Source organism: Marmota monax, unplaced genomic scaffold (genome assembly GCF_021218885.2).
Source record: "Marmota monax isolate L192 unplaced genomic scaffold, Marmota_monax_Labrador192_F-V1.1 WCK01_AAM20220418_F8-fsc00145, whole genome shotgun sequence".
Lineage (NCBI taxonomy): Eukaryota > Metazoa > Chordata > Mammalia > Rodentia > Sciuridae > Marmota > Marmota monax.
The window spans coordinates 4,315,454-4,326,827 of NW_026695201.1; the positions used below are offsets into that span (position 1 = coordinate 4,315,454).

At 42.6% G+C, this 11,374-nt stretch overlaps 1 non-coding gene across 1 annotated transcript; it reads right to left on the reverse strand.

Moving 5' to 3' along the window:
- Window positions 1-9,509: 9,509 nt before the first annotated feature.
- On the reverse strand, window positions 9,510-9,581 carry Trnaa-ugc (transfer RNA alanine (anticodon UGC)). Its single transcript has one exon. It is a non-coding gene; the product is annotated as a tRNA-Ala (tRNA).
- Window positions 9,582-11,374: the final 1,793 nt, after the last annotated feature.

The window sequence follows — 11,374 nt, forward strand, 5'->3', positions numbered from 1 at the left end:
TGGCCATACTACCAAAAGTGCTATACAGATTTAATGTAATTCCTATTAAAGCTCCAATGATGTTCTCCATAGAAATAGAAAAAGCAGTCATGAAATTCATTTGGAAAAATAAGAGACCCAAAATAGCCAAAGCAATCCTTAGGAAGAACAGTAAGCAGCAGGCATCATAATACCAGACCTTAAACTATACTACAGAGCCATAGTAACAAAAATGGTGTGGTATTGGCACCAAAACAGACACATAGCCCAATGATACAGAATAGAAGACAAAGAGACAAACCAACATAAATTCAGTTATCTCATACTAGACAAAGTCTCCATAGACATGCATTGGATAAAAGACAGCCTATTCAACAAATGGTACTGTGAAAATAGAAATTCGTATATAATAAATGAAATTAGACCCATATATCTCACCCAGAACAAAATTTAACTCAATGTGGACCAAGGATCTAGGCATTAGATTAGAGACCCTGTGTCTACTAGAAGAAAAAGTAGGCCCACACCTCCATCATGATGGCTTAGTACCTGAACTCCTCAGCAAGATTCCTAAAGCACAAGAAGTAAAATCAAGAATGGGATTGTGTCAAACCAAAAAGCTTCTTCACAGCAAAGGAAACAATCAAGAATATGAATAGAGAGACTGCAGAATGGAAGAAAATCTTTGCCATCTGCACCTAAGATAGAGCATAATCTCCAGGATAGATAAAGAACTCAAAAAACTTAACAGCAAATAACCCAATCAATAAATGGGCAAAGGAACTGAACACACTTGACAGAAGAAGAAATATGATCAGTCAACAAATATACAAAAAAAATGTTCAATATCACTAGCAATTAGAGAAATGCAAATGAAAACTCCACTGAGATTTCATCTCACTCCAGTCAGAATGGCAATAATCAAGAATACAAGTAATAATAGATGCAGGCAAGGATGTGGGGGGAAACATCACACATTGCTGGTGAGACTGCAAATTGGTGCAACCACTCTGGAAAGGAGTATGGAGTTTCTTCAGAAAACTTGGAATGAAATCACCATTTGACCCAGTTATTCCACCCCTTCGAAAATACCCAAAGGATTTAAAATCAGCATATTATAGTTACATGGCCACATCAATGTTCATAGCAGCTCAATTCACAATAGCCAAGCTATGGATCCAACCTAGATGTCCTTCAACAGATGAATGGATCAACAATATGTGGTATACACAAAGGAATATTAATTATGAGAAGAATAAAATTATGGCATTTGCCAGTAAACAAATGATACTGGAGACTATTATGCTAAGTGAAATTAGCCAATCCCAAAAAAAAAAACAAATGCTGAATGTTCTCTCTGATATGCAGATACTGATTCACAATAGGTGTGGAGTGGGGGAGAGGACATTCATCAGATTGGACAGTGGGGACTGAGAGGAAGAGATGGAGGATGGGGGATGGGAAAGACAGTAAAATGAGCCTGACATAACTTTTCTTTGTTCATATATGAATACACGACTGGTGTAACTCCATACCATGCACAATGACAAGAATGGTCGTTGTATGTATTATATGTCAAAATGCATTCTACTGTCATGTATAACTAAAATGAGCAAATAAAAAAAATGGAGGGAAAAAAAGAAAAAAAAGTGTGTCACATTAGATTGGATAGAGAGAAAGGATGGGAGAGGAGGGGAGGGGTAGGGAGGATAGGAAGGGCAGCAGAACAGAATAGACAATACGATTGATGTATGTACATTCCATGTATGTATTATACATCAAAATACATTCTGCTGTCATGTATGACTAAAAAAATGAAAATAAATCATATGGTTAAAAAAAATGGAAAGAAGATGAGCCAGGCACAGTGTCACACACCTGTAATCCCAGCAGCTAGGGAGGCTGAAACAGGAGGATTGCAAGTTCAAAGGCAGCCTCAGCACTTAGTGAGGTTCTGAGTAACTTAGCCTTAGTAAAAATAAAAAGGGCTGGGAACGTGCGTGGCTCAGTGGTTAAGTGCCGTGAGGTTCATTTCTGGTCCTAAAAATAAAAAAAGGAAGATGAGCTGTAATGGTTCATTAGAGGGTCAGCTTTTTTGCTGCTGTGACTGAAGAACCCAACCAGAAAAATTGTAAAAGAGGACAGGTTTATTTTGGGGCTCACAGTTTCAGAGGTCTCAATCCATAGACAGCAGACTCCATTCCTTGAGGTTCAGAGTAAGGCAAGACATCATGACAAAAGAGTATGGCAGAGGGAAGCAGCTCACATTATGATCAGAAAGCAGAGAACAAGGTGTCCACTTGCCAGATACTAATATATACCCAAAGCCACACCCCAATTCCCTCCTCCTCCAGCCACAACCCACCACTTCAGTTACCTCTCAGCTAATCCCTATCAGGTGATTAATCACTGATTGGATTACGACTCTCACGGCCCAATCATTTCTCCTCTGAACCTTCTTGCGTTGTCTCACACATGAGCTTTGGGGGACATGTCACATCTAAATTATAACTGGGTGTGAGTGAAGGCTTATAATCATCTCTGAGAATAGGGAGAAGCAGCTCACCAGGTACAAGTACCTGGAGAAGGTACAGCTGAGGCTTGACATATCACACCTGGAGTGCTGACAGTCAACAGCGCTCAAATCCGTGGCCTCCTCCACCTGCCTACACATCTTCTACAGTATGGCTTTCGCTCCCACTGCACACCTGGATTTACCCTCTCAAAGTTTTTCACAACCTCCTAAACAGCCAGCGTAATGTAAATATACTTGGTGCTGTATACCAACTTCAGTCCTTATTTGTTTTGCAAACATGAACTTGCTTGGCTAATCGGAGCCTCCATATTTCCATCTGTGAAACCAGGACAATAACTGCCTACTTCTCAGAGTCCCTATGAAGACAAAAATAAGTTTAGTCCGTGGCCAGCGCAGACAGTATGAACGGTTCTGCCACATGGGAAAATCCTAAGGGAGTTTAAATTAAAGACAGAGACTCCAATTACCTTTAAACCATCTCCAGGATGGCTCCTCGCACCCCCAGCTTCAAGCTACCCAGGGAAGTAGAGAGGTTTACTGAAGAGGCTAGCAAGAGGGAGAGAGAGAGAACACGCCAGGGAGAGGGCTTTTATTGGGGAACAGAAAATTCAGGGGAAAATCCCATCCAATGAAGGTCAAGAGGGGCAGTGTTCCAAGGTCAGATGATTGGATCTTCAAGGGCAGTGGTGAGGCACGCCTCCATGCTGGCAAGCCTTCGGCCCACGAAGGGTGGGGAAAGCTCTAACAGCTAGTGTGTGAGCACCTCACACCCAGCAGGGGTGGTAACTCAATCACGTGCAAGGATGGCCTCCCACATATTCCCCCTTCTTTCTTTGAAAAGCAGGTCATGATTTACTTTCTCGAGCCCCCAAATTCTTGCTTTGAAGACTCGCTATCCTATAATTACAACACAAAAAAGAATTAACAGCAAAGAGAGCAATGCAAAGATGTTCCAGGCCGAGAGAGTTTAAGAATGTTTCCGAGGTTAAAGCCATTTAATTCTTTTAGTATTTGATTAGCTAAGGAAGAAGTGAAAGGAAAGTGACCACAACACTCAGAGCAACCAAAAGATCTTTATTGCAGCAGTGCAACAAAGAGAAAGGAAAGAAGGAAAGAGAGAGAGAGAGAAAAGAGAAGAGATGAACAGGGAGAGAGCAAGAGCAAGAGAGAGAGAGCAAGAGAGAGGGGGGCCTGGCAGGAGGGAGTTTTTATAGCCCAAATCTAATGGGGCCTATGGGTCTGCAAGCTGCCTTGTTGGCCCAAGGGGGGGTTAAGTGTTCAGCCTTGAGTGGGGTTGAATGTTCAGACTTGAGGCAAACAGGTGATAAAGGACCAGATAGAGGGGGGTTTGAGTGCGTGGGCTATCTTGCAGCCAACATCTGTTCAGCCTGCCCAGCAGACAACACAGTTCAGCCTGCTCTCCACCCAATAAGAAGGATCCGAAAAATCAGCTCTATTATTTTGAATATCTTGAATATGATGATGGAGCTCCAAAAGATCCAAGCTTTGAGTGATGGAAATGTGGAGACTGGCTTCCCTGATCTGGAAGCAGGTGGATCCCCATCTCTGCTCTGCAGAGGAGCACAGCTTTGGGAGTGGGCGGTACCCAATGGGAGTGGGCTGCCCCTTGTAATATTACCCCTCTGCCTTATATGGATGGAATGTTCTTTCGAACAGCCTCCCCCAATAAAACCTGGGTTTGAGGCGTGCCCCTCTCTCTTTCTTGCCTGACTTGGGAGCTGGGTCAGAAGAACCATCACAGAACCCAAAGAAAAAGGTATTTTCTCTTTGTGTGATTATTTTGTGCCAGCCCCATTCACCTGGAATGACCCTGACTGATTTAGTCATGTGTCCTGCTCCAGCTTCCTTGGGCAGGCCTGGCTCTCCGAGAAACCCCACTTTCATGCTGAAGATTGATGGGGCTGGTGAACTTGTTGAGAGCCAACAGCAGGAGAGTTGGGAGATGGGTGAGTTTGCCTCAGGTGGAACTGGGGGTGCTTTCCTGTGAGTTAAGGGAGGCACTAAGGGACCATCCCAGCAGCTGCAGAAGCTCCTTTTGCTTCAGGGAACTCCCACCTTCTCTCCCTCAACAGTACAGATTGCTCCACCATAGTTCACTTTGAGAAAAAAGAAACTGAATTCAGGAAAGTCGCAAAAACCTTGACTACCTGGTAAGTCTCCCAGTGTGCATGCTGAGATCCTTGATTCCACACATTTGGTTGAAGCCAGATTTAAAGATAGGTAGTTAGGTAAATCGGGTCTGATATCAAGTACCATAAAGAAAATGGAGACCATTATGGAGAATGGAGTCCAGGAAACCAGAACAACACCTGTGGAAATTGAAATGTTAATGTCCCCAAGGCCGAGAACCCATCCTAAAGAATTGTTAATGAAGTAGCTCCCAGCAAACTGGGAGGTGCTAATCAAACCACCCCAGGCCCTTCCTGCCCAGATTACTCCTCCCACCACGTGGTCCACCTATCTCCCACCTTTTGGCCTTCCCACCTGCATTCTATCACTGCAAGATAAAGGGGGAAAAGAACAGGAGTGTGGGAGGATTAAAAGAAGACCTTAGATATAAAAAAGGGAAGACTTCCCCTTCTTCCTCCAGGAGGAGGTCTTTTCTGCTGTCTTTTAATAAAGCCTTCCACTTTCCACTCTCCACTTGCCTTGGTGTGCTTCTCTGATGTTATACTTCAGCATTGGGGAAAGCAAGGAGTCGTCACTGGTAAATAGCGGTAACATGGTTACTCTTTGTGGGAACATCTGGTCCCTGTTATGCTCGAATTCGGGACCCCCAAAAGACCACCAGAGTCCAAGATCAATGTAAATAGCAAAGAGGTGTTGATTGCGAGCTAGCTCGGTCTTCCCACGCACACAGCAACTGGTGACACTGAGAGGCCCCGAGCCCAGGGTTTGCAGCAGTTTTATACACTCTTTGGAGAAGGCAGGGACCCCACATACATCATAGCATCTCTTAGAAAATCATCACACACTGCGGGAAAATCAAACAACAACTCTTAACATTGATTAGCACATTCACTGGTGGGAACAAGTTGGGTAGGGGTGATTGGTTAGTACAAGAGGGGGATTCGTTTGAAATGATTGGTTTAAGCCACGAGGGGGGGTACATGCTGAACTACATGGTTTCCCAACATGTTATCAGCCACCATAAACTACTGGAGGGTCATCTGGCATCCCAGGTATTTTCCCTGTCTCATGCTGACTGGTGGTTGCTAGGAGGTTGCTATGGGTCCTCACCTAGCCTGACTGAGTCAGGGACACCTGGCTCTGCAGATCTCTCCTGTTATTTGTAGATGAAACAACTCAACAGAGTGGGAATTTGCCTAGGAATGCTCTGTGGGTCTTTCCAAGGACAAGGGTCATGCCCCCTTCCTTGGACAGGCTTTGCTCTGAGGGAGAAGCTGGTTTTTCACCCTCTTTTGGGGGACATTTCTGGTGCCACTGGCATAGGAGTCCAGGTGAAGGAGGACTCAAGAACCTAGGGATATATACTCCCTTCTGCTATGTTCTAGGTTCTAGGTTCTCATTTGTTTGTTGGTCTTGGGTTTGGGAAATCCCTCTGATTGTCTGTGTTTTTGTTTTGTTTGTATCTGTTACTGCCCCTTTCAAGACATACCAATACTACATTGACCCTATAGGTAGTCTCATGAGAAAGGTCTTGGTTGGTCTGTTTTAAAGATTTCCAACTCTTGGCCATGGTTTGGGGGATCCTCTCTGGTTGTCTCTCTCTGTGTCTTTTTTACAATCTTGCAATTAGAGTTGGTCTGTCAGAGGTAAAGCAAGTTGAAGAAAGGGGCCACATATAGGTGTAAGCATTTCTGGGGTGTTTTACTGTAATAATCTGAATAGCTTTTTGAAATAGTTTTTTAATAGTTTTCTGGATTATTATACAATCTTGCATTTGGAGTTGGTGTCAGGAGCTGCCACATAGAAGCTGAGCGCCCCCTAGCTGCGAGCAATGGAAATGTGGAGACTGGCTTCCCTCACCAGGAAGCAGGTGGATCCCAACTTTGCTCAGCCAATTAGGAGTGGGCATTACCCAATGGGAGTGGGCTGCCTTCTTGTTCCTTTGTAATACTACCCCTGATCTTTTTTTTTTTTTTTAATTTTTTATTGTTGGTTGTTCAAAACATTACAAATTTCTTGATATATCATATTTCACACTTTGATTCAAGTGGGTTATGAACTCCCATTTTTACCCCATATACAGATTGCAGAATTACATCAGTTACACATCCATTGATTTACATATTGCCATACTAGTGTCTGTTGTGTTCTGCTGCCTTTCCTATCCTCTACTATCCCCCCTCCCCTCCCCTCCCCTCCCCTCTTCTCTCTCTACCCCCTCTACTGTCATTCATTTCTCCCCCTTGTATTATTTTTCCCTTTCCCCTCACTTCCTCTTGTATGTACTTTTGTATAACCCTGAGGGTCTCCTTCCATTTCCATGCAATTTCCCTTCTCTCTCCCTTTCCCTCCCACCTCTCATCCCTGTTTAATGTTAATCTTCTTCTCATGCTCTTCATCCCTACTCTGTTCTTAGTTACTCTCCTTATATCAAAGAAGACATTTGGCATTTGTTTTTTAGGGATTGGCTAGCTTCACTTAGCATAATCTGCTCTAATGCCATCCATTTCCCTGCAAATTCTATGATTTTGTCATTTTTTAATGCAGAGTAATACTCCATTGTGTATAAATGCCACATTTTTTTTATCCATTCGTCTATTGAAGGGCATCTAGGTTGGTTCCACAGTCTTGCTATTGTGAATTGTGCTGCTATGAACATCGATGTAGCAGTGTCCCTGTAGCATACTCTACCCCTGATCTTTTTTGGAAAGAACATTCCTTGGAACCTCCCTTTGTCAGTCCCCCCTATATAAGAATAAAGAATTCAGGTGGTGCTCTCTCTTTCCAAGGGACCCCTAAGGTCAAGAGCCATCACAGAACATAAAGAAAAAGGTATTTTCTGTCTCTGTGTGTGTAATTATTTTGTGCCAACCCAAATTCACCTGGAATGACCCTGACTGATTTAGTTGCATATCGTGGCAAGTTGGTCTGTCAAAGGTAGAATAAGTGGAAGAAATTTGTATGTGCAGGTCTGTCTGTTTTAAAGTTTCCTATCTGTCAGCCTGGGTTTTGGTGATCCTCTCCTGTCTGTTTTTTGAATATGTTACTGACCCTTTAAGACATGGGCTATGCTGAATTGATCTTTCCTGTAGTCTCTTGAGCAGAAAGGTCTTGGCTACAGGAGCCACGAGTAGTGAAAATCTTGTCTAAGAGAAAGATGGTTTAATATAACACAATCTGGTCTTTTAGTGGTTTTCCTGGATTATTATTACAATCTTGAAGTTGGTCTGTCAAAGACAAAATATATAAAAGATTTTGTATGTACAAGGCATTGATGCAGCTGCATGCTAAGGGGTATGAACACTCAGGAACTATGTTGAAGGTCCAAAAGGCACTGCCTCTGGTGGGAAAGGATAGCAGGACTCCAGAAGAAAGGGTTGAAAAAAACATTTAAATATTTTAAACCCGGTGCTGGCACTCCCAGCACTGTTTCTCAGCCTGGCCCCAGGCAGCAGCAGATCATCTCACTGTGGATCAGAGACACTACCAATAAGCTGGGGGGTGGGGGAGCTCCCAGAAAAGCTGCCTGGGCAGTAGAAAAATATCCAAAGGAGAACCTGGCCTCTGCCCTGCCTTCCAGCCTCTTTAGTCCCTGGAGGGTAGAGTCTGCTGGCCACAAATGATGTGACAGTAGATTCCAGCACTGTTAGTTTCTGGGGACAGAAATAGTCTCCCCTGTGGGAGGCCACCTGCCCATGAGCCAAGAATCCCCTCTCAGCCTTGAGCAAAGGGGGTGTCGGTCTGGCATTGCAAGCCATGCACTGGGTGAAGCAAGTGGCCTTCACCTTTGCTCAGCAAAGAAGTTTGCTTCAGCTCTGGACTTGAGTGTTACCCAATGGAATTGGTCAATCCCCCTTGAAACTTTATCCCCTACCTTATTTAGTGTAGAATATTCTATCGACAAATCCTTCACTGTCTTTTCCCTATAAATAAAGTGATTCCATGTGCACCCGCTCTCTTGCCTTCCAGAATAGAAGAAGACACTCGAGGTCTCAGAGCTGTCCTATACTCGATATGAAAATTTCTTCTGTGTTCTGTGCTTTCTCACCATTTTCTTAGCTAAATGTTGCAGCCAGCTCTTTTGAACCCAGTTCATCTTGTCAGCATAGGTCACTGGTGAGACTCCTCTTTTAAGATCTGACAGGACATCCCATTCAGCAGGGACTAGCCATCTCTGGGGCAAAGCAATTCTTCCTATAATAGTATCCCATCAAACTAAATGCCTGGGGATACTGGCAGAATGAACAACTGCACCCAGAAAACAGTGCTGCGGGTGCCAGAAACTAAGGCCAACCCAGGTTTTGTAGGCAGCCTCTGCAAAAGGATTCTAAAGGAAGCCCAAGGAAAAGGATAGAAAGGTCCTCCTGTCTCAATATGCCTATTAAAAGAAAAAGGCCCAAATTGACAGTAGGGAACTCACTTAAAGTTGATGGCATCCTTATAATGATAACAGACACGGGTCAGGCTCAGAAATATCCTGTGTTCCAACCCCTTAAATGTAACCTGGGAGAAAAAACGATTAAGGAACAGTTTCTGTACACCTGATTGTCCAACCCTTTCCCAGGATAGAATTTGTTGTGTAAATTGAACGCACAGGTAACATTTGTGGGAAGCCATCCATGAAATGCATGAGGACTTATTCAGGGTTGTAGCCAGAGAGGGGATAGGCCTGGCATTGAGAACTTCCCATGGCACTCCCACTGAGACCGACCACCCTATGCATATGACCTTCCCCTCTGCTCTGCTAGAAAGGTCCCACAAACCCATTAGGAACTGAGCAGCCTACCTGCCCCCATCTCAATCCCTAAGCCCTGGAGTCTGTTCTTTTCTCCAGGACTTTTTTTGGTGGTGCTGGGGATTGAACCCAGGGCCTTGTGCATGCAAAGCAAGCACTCTACCAACTGAGCTACATCCCTAGCCCCCTGCCCCCCCACCTCTAACCGGTTTTAGTGATGTTTTCCGATATAAATACATCACACATGGGCTCCTTTCATGGTTAGAAGCTAGACCCATCTGATCAGCTTCCCATCCTGCCCTTGCTTTTGAAGCTACTTCTGTGTTCTGTGGTTATTTCACTGTTCTATTTTTCTTATCTTTTATTTCTTAGGTAGCCCATTCCACTGAAGGGGAACCCCATTCTCTTATCTGTGAGGGATGTGAGTGATAAACATTCATAAGGATTATTTCAGAATATTTTTTTTATTTTTTTATTTGTTCTATTTATACATGACAGTAGAATGTATTTTGACATATTATATAAACATGAAGTATAAATTCCCATTTTTGTGGTTGTACATGATGTGGTCATGCATTCATTCTTGAACATAGGAAAGTTATGTCTGATTCACTCTACTCTTTCCTATTCTCATCCCACATCCCTTCCCCCCACTCCACCCTGTCCAATCCAATGAAACTCCTCTTCTCCCCTGCCCCACATTGTGAGTCAACAAGAGCATATCAGAGAGAACATTCAGCCTTTGGTTTTGGGGATTTGCTTATTTCACTTAGCATGGTAGTCTCAAGTTCCATCCATCCAATGCATCCATCCAAATGCAGTAATTTCGTTCTTCTTTATGGCTGAGTAATATTCCATTGTGTATATATACCACATTTTCTTTATCCATTCATCTGTTGAAGGGCACATAGCTTGATTCTATAGTTTAGCTATTGTGAATTGAGCTGCTATAAACATTGATGTGATTGCAGCACTATCAAGGAGTGGGATAACTGGGTCAAATGATGTTCCATTCCAAGTTTTCTGAGGATTCTCCATACTGCTTTCCAGATTGGTTGCACTAATTTGCAGTCCTACCAGAAATGTATGAGGGTACCTTTTCCTCCATGTCCTCATTAACATTTCTTGTTACTCGTATTCTTGATAATTGTCATTCGGACTGGAGTAAGATGAAATCTTGGTGTAGTTTTGATTTGCATTTCTCCAATTGCTAGAGATGTTGAACATTTTTTATAATTTGTTGAAGTGCCTATTCAGTTCCTTTGCCCATTTATTAGTTGGGTTATTTGTGTTTTTTTGTTTGTTTGTTTGTTTGGTTTTTGTTTTTTGTGGGGTTTTTTTTTTTGGTGTTAAGTTTTTTGAGTTCTTTATATATCGTGGAGATTAATGGTCTATCTGAGGGGCAGGTGGCAAAGATTTTCTCTCATTCTATAGACTTTCTTTGTGTTTTTGATTGCTTATTTTGCTGTGAAGAAATTTTTAGTTTGATACCAACTCATTTATCAACTTTATTTTTATTCTTTTTTGTTATACATGACAGTAGAATGTATTTTGACATATCATACATACATGGAGTATAACTTCCCATTCTTGGGGTTGTACATGATGTGGAGTTACACTGCTTCTATATTCACAAATAATCATAGAAAAGTTATTGCCAATTTATTCTATCTTTCCCATTCCCCTTTCTTTCCCCCCATTCCCCCCCTATTTTATCTGGTGAACCTCAACATCCCCCACCCCCATTTTTAGTCAACATCCACATATCAGAGAGAACACAGAATATGAATATAATAAAGGGTCTGAAACTGGAAAAGTTACAATATAGAAATATTTTAGTACAGAAAATTAGAAGGTAAAAGAAATGTTTCTGGGTGATAAATTATTTTGTCTGATAAACTAATATTCTTGTGCTGAAGTCCAAGATGAAAGAAGACAAAACTAAGGATGTAAACTAAATTGTGATTTTTTTT